This window comes from Phacochoerus africanus, chromosome 14 (assembly GCF_016906955.1).
Source record: "Phacochoerus africanus isolate WHEZ1 chromosome 14, ROS_Pafr_v1, whole genome shotgun sequence".
NCBI lineage: Eukaryota > Metazoa > Chordata > Mammalia > Artiodactyla > Suidae > Phacochoerus > Phacochoerus africanus.
This window is the reverse complement of record NC_062557.1, coordinates 53,491,513-53,497,842: the sequence shown is the minus strand read 5'-3', so window position 1 is coordinate 53,497,842 and position 6,330 is coordinate 53,491,513.

Sequence of the window (6,330 nt, the reverse complement as noted above, 5' to 3'; positions counted from 1 at the left end):
AACGGCACTGCAGAGTCTCCTCATGCCAAGGTGCCCCGCATTCCTGGGATACACCCCAGTGGTCCCAACACCTGGTCATCTTCAGCCTCCGAAGAGCTCTGCGTCTAGACTCACGAATACGCTGGATCTGTATTTTCCTCCTGTCTACTCTCTTTATCCAGTTTGGATATCAAGGTTACAGGGTCCTTTTAAAATGACTTGGGGACAAGTCCTTCTTTTCCCATTGTCTGAAATGGTTAGTTTCTTTCCAATCAAGAACTGTTCCTTGGAAGTTTGCTAGAACCCCCTGTCAAATGGCCTGGGTCTGGGGCTATCTTTGTGAAAAGATCTTAAGTTATTGCTTCAGTGTTTGAATAAGTTATGAAATTGGAGGCATTCTATTTCTTCCTCTTCCTTTTTTATTTAGGGCCACACTTGTAGCATATGGAAGTTCCCAGGCGAGGGGTCGAGTCAGAGCTATAGCTGCCCGCCTACACCACAGTCACAGCAACGCAGGATCTGAGCCGTGTCTGTGACCTACGCCACAGTTCACAGTAACGCCGGATCCTTAACCCACCGAGCGAGGCCAGGGATCGAATCCACATCCTCAGGGTTACTAGCTGGGTTCGTTACACTGAGCCACAGCAGTAAACTCCTCTATTTCTTCTTCAGTTGGTGTTATTATTTTTTTCTAGAGGAAAAAATCCCCATATCATATAAGTTTTTTAATGCATTAGCATAAAGTTGTTGAAGAATCGTATATTATCATTTTCATAACATTCACTGTATCAGCAGTTAATCTTTTTTCATCCCTAATATTATTTTTTAAATTTATTTATTTTTCTTTTCTTTCTTTCCTTTTTTTTTTGTCTTTTTGCTATTTCTTGGGCTGCTCCCACGGCATATGGAGGTTCCCAGGCTAGGGGTCGAATCGGAGCTATAGCCACTGGCCTACGCCAGAGCCACAGCAACGCGGGGTCCGAGCTGCGTCTGCAACCTACACCACAGCTCACGGCAACGCCGGATCGTTAACCCACTGAGCAAGGGCAGGGACCGAACCCGCAACCTCATGGTTCCTAGTTGGATTCGTTAACCACTGCGCCACGACGGGAACTCCTTTTTTTTTTTTTTTTTTTTTTAAGGCTACACCTGCAGCATACAGAAGTTCCCAGGCTAGGGGTCGAACTGGAGCTGCAGCTGCTGGCCTACGTCACAGCCACAGCAACACCAGATCCAAGCTGCATCTGCAGTCTTCCCACAGCTTGTGGCAACGCAGGATCCTTAACCCACTGAGCAAAGCCAGAAATTGAACCCGCATCCTCATAGATACTAGCTGGGTTCTTAGCTTGCTAAGCCACAATGGGAGCTCCTCATCCCTAATATTATTTATTTGTTCTATTTCTTATCTATTTGGCCAGAAATGCATTTGTCTTTTCAAAGACCATCTTTTAATTTTATTTGGTTTCCTATGTTGAGTATTTGTTTTCTATTTGATTTGACTCAAAAAAAATTTTTTTTGGCTATATCCATGGCATATAGAAATTCCTAAGCCAGGGACAGAACCCATACCACAGCAGGGGCCTGGGCCCCTGCAGTGACAATGCTGGATCCTTAACTTACTGCACCACAAGGGAACTCTGATTTAGGCTTTTATTTTTATTATCCTCTTTTGGGGGGCCAGGGTGAGGACTTATTCTGCTCTCCTTTTTCTAACTTCTTAGAAGCTTAGCTAATTAATTTCAGCCTTTCTTCTTTTCACACTGGCGTTTATTTTTTTTTGAATAGTTTTATTGTAATAATGTAATTTTTTCCCTAAATGAAAACACAGTCATTATCAAAATGCAAACACTTACACATACATAGAGGAGAAAAGCGGCATTTGCTCTTGTTGTATTCCTTTTCCATATTACTCCTCTCCTTATGCAGAGATAACCACTGTTAATGATTTGATATACTATTTCCTTCCCAACCCATTTCTGTGCAGTTAGCAACACATGCATGTGTGGGCACGTGTATTTATGCACATTCACACTGGCATTGAAAAAGCTGTAAAGTATCTTCTTTGCCGCTTTTACTGTATTGCATGAGTTTTGATATGTGATATTTGTATTATCATTCAGTTCTAAATATTTATCTTTCTTTGTCTTTTGGGGGCCTCACTGTGGCATATGGAGGTTCCCAAGCTGGGGTCAAATTGGAGCTGGAGCCGCTGGCCTACGCCACAGCCACAGTCACATGGAATCTGGGCTGCGTCTGCAACTTACACCACAGCTCATGGCAACGCTGGATCCTTAACCCATGGAGCAAGGCAGGGGGTCAAACCCACGTCCTCATGGATGCTAGTTGGGCTCGTTAACCACTGAGCCACAATGGGAATTCCAGTTCTAAATATTTAAAAAAAAAAAAATTTCCATTGCAATTTTCTTTCTGACCCAGGGGCCATTCAGAAATGTCAAATCTTATGGTAATTTTTAAACTGTCTTGGTTGTTGACATCCAACTTAATGACACTGTGGTCTGGGAATGTGGTCTGCATGACATCGATTCTTTGAAATTTGTGAAGACTTGCTTTGTGGTCTTGCATGTGATCATTGCGGTGACTACTGCATGTGTGCTTGAGAAGAATGTGATTTTTATTTTATTTCTTACTTTTTGGCCACCCCGGGGCATGCAGAAATTCCCAGGCCAGGGATCAAACCTATGCCACAGCGGTGACCTGAGCCATTGCTGTGACAACACTGAATCTTTAACCTGCTGAGCCACCGGGGAACTCCATTTTTTTAAAAGAATGTGATTTTAAAATTATTGGGTGCAGGGTTCTGTGTTCATCAAATCCAATTTGGTTTTGATCAGATCTTCTACTACTATATTCATTTTAGCTCATGAAGTAGTAATAACTTAGAGAGACTTGTTGAAATCTTCCATAATGATGGTGCCTTTCTCAATTTCTCCATGCAGTTCAAGCAATTATTTCTTTATCTATTGTTTAGATTTTTTTTTTTTTTTGGTCTTTTTGCCATTTCTTGGGCCGCTCCCGTGGCATATGGAGGTTCCTAGGCTAGGGGTCGAATTGGAGCTGTAGATGCCAGCCTATGCCAGAGCCACAGCAATGCAGGTTCCGAGCAGCATCTGCAACCTACACCATAGCTCGTGGCAATGCCGGATCCTTAACCCACTGAGCAAGGCCAGGGATTGAACCTGCAACCTCATGGTTCCTAGTCAGATTCGTTAACCACTGAGCCACGATGGGAATTCCTACTGTTTAGATTTTTAAGATTAGTTTTGTACAGGTTTAGATCTGTTTTATCTGTTGTTTGATGAAACCACCTCTAGTAATACTTAAGTCTATTTTAATATGAGAATAAGACAACTAACCACCTAGAATGTAAACTGGTAAAACTGCTATGGAAAACATTATGGAGGTTCCTCAGAAGACTAAACAAAGAATTACCATATTTGATCCAGCAATCCCACTCCTGGGCATGTATATGGACAAAGCTACAATTCAAAAAGATACATGCACCCCTATGTTCACAATAGCCAAGATATGGAAACAACCTCAATGCCCACTGACAGATGAACAGATTAAGAAGATGTGGTACATATATGTAATGGAATACTACTCAGCCATTAAAAAGAATGAAACAATGCCACTCTCAGGAACATGGGTGCAACTAGAGATCTAATACTAAGTGACGTCAGTCAGAAAGACAAATACCAAATGATATCACTTATATGTGGAATCTAGATTATGGCACAAATGAACCTGTTTACAAAACAGAAACTGACTCACAGACATAGACAACAGACTTGTGGTTGCCAAGGGGGAGGGAGGACGGAGGAGGATGGACAGGGAGTTTGGGCTTAGTAGATGCAAACCATTCCATGTAGAATGGATAAGACAATACGGTCCTACCATACAGCACAAGGGACTATATCCAATCTCCTGGGACAGACCATGATGGAAAATAATACCCAAAAATGTATGTATACATCTGACTGAGTCACTCTGCTGTACAGCAGAAATTGGCACAACATGGTCAACTACACGTTAATAAAACATTTTTTTTTTGTCTTTTTGCTATTTCTTGGGCCGCTCCCGCGGCATATGGAGGTTCCCAGGCTAGGGGTCGAATCGGAGCTGTAGCCACCGGCCTACGCCGGAGCCACAGCAACGCAGGATCCGAGCCCCATCTGCAACCTACACCACAGCTCATGGCAACGCCGGATCGTTAACCCACTGAGCAAGGGCAGGGACCGAACCCGCAACCTCATGGTTCCTAGTCGGATTCGTTAACCACTGCGCCACGACGGGAACTCCAATAAAACATTTTTAGAGACGACAACTGACCACTTTTATTTTGGTTGGTATATGCCTGGTACTTCTTTCCTTCTCCTTTTATTTTCAACCTTGGTGTCTTCATATTGGAGATGTAAACGGCAAGTAATCAGATTTTATTTTTTCCAAATGCAACGAGTGCCGCCACGTTTTTCTTAGGAGTTTCCCACTGTGGCCCAGTGGGATCAGTGACATCTTATAAGTGCTGGGATGCAGGTTCGGCCCCCACCCCCGTGCAGTGGGTCCCCATACACATACCAATTTATCCTTACAGTGAGAGTTTAGGAGAATTTTGAGTCTCCAGGTGTTAGAAAACTCTGGGTAATAAAATTTCTTTTATGTTTGTTTATAAAGTTTATATCTCGTTGCTTAACTTTGTATTTTTTCCTTATAAAGTTAAAGGTTTTCCCACATACTCATGACTACGTGTCTATCTTGGGCGAATTGTGTACCTAACAGTGCAAAGCACTTTTCTTGGGGTTATGCAATATTTTTCATGTAAAAATACATTTTACATTAAGGATGGTATTCTTTATTTTTCATTTTAGATACTTTGCCCTAGTATACCATTTGCTTTTTTTTTTTTTTTTTTTTGCTGTTTCTTTGGGCCGTTCCCTCGGCATATGGAGGTTCCCAGGCTAGGGGTCGAATCAGAGCTGTAGCCACCGGCCTACACCAGAGCCACAGCAACTCGGAACCCGAGTCGCATCTGCGACCTACCCCACAGCTCACGGCAATGCTGGATTGTTAACCCACTGAGCAAGGGCAGGGACCGAACCTGCAACCTCATGGTTCCTAGTCGGATTCGTTAACCACTGTGCCACGATGGGAACTCCCCATTTGCTTTTTAATTTAATATTTATGGTGATTTTCCATGTATAGAAGTTATTTTACTCTTTTTTTTTTCTTTTTAGGGCTGCACCTGCAGCATATGGAAGTTCCCAGGCTAGGGGCTGAATGGGAGCTGCAGCTGCTAGCCTACACCGGAGCCACAGCAATGCCAAATCTGAGCCACATCTGCCACCTATGCTGCAGCTGCAGCAACGCTGGATCCTTAACCCACTGAGAGAGGCCAGGGATCAAACCTGCATCCTCATGGACACGATGTTGGGTTCTTAACCACAACAGGAACTCCTATTTTACTTTTCTACATGCAAATCAATCTTTTTTTTCCTTCGTTATTTCTGATTTTGGTGTCATGCTTTAAACGAACTGCTCCAATTCCCGTATGACATACGCATTTCCTTTTTTTTTTTCCTGGACTCCCCTTGTTTTACTTTTGGGTCATGCCTGCAGCATGTGGAGTTCCTGGGCAAGGGGTCAAATCCGTGGCACAGCAGTGACCTGAGCCACTTGCAGTAACAACACCGGATCCTTAACCCACTGCACCAAAAGGGAATTCTGGACTTGCCTTGTTTTCACTTTTACGTGTGGGTCTTTAACTAGTTGGGACTTGGGGAGCTATGAGATTTGAGGCAGAAACCACAGGTCTCTTTTCTCCTAATGGTTAATTAGTTGTTCTAGGCCATTTATTGGATAATTGATGTTATCTTCTTTATCATACATTAAATTAATCCAGACACTTGTGTTTCTTGTGCTTTTTCCTCGGCCTCACCAGAGGCATATGGGAGTTCCTAGGTCAGGGATCAAACCTGAGCCACAGCTGCCATCTGTGCCATAGCTGCGGCAATGGTGGATTCTTAACCCGCTGCCCCACCACGGGACACCCACTTGGACTTGCTTCTGACAGATCAATTTAGCCCTAACGATCTCGTCACTGCCTACACCAGTACTACAGTGTTTTTTGTTTTTGTCTTTTTGTCTTTTTCGGGCTGCACCTGCAGCATGTGGAGCTTCCCAGTCTAGAGGTCGAATCAGAGCTGTAGCCACTGGCCTACGCCACAGCCAGAGCAGCACCAGATCTGATCCGAGTCTGTGACCTACACCACAGCCCACGGCAACACCTGATCCTTAACCCACTGAGCAAGGCCATGGATTGAACCCGCAACCTCA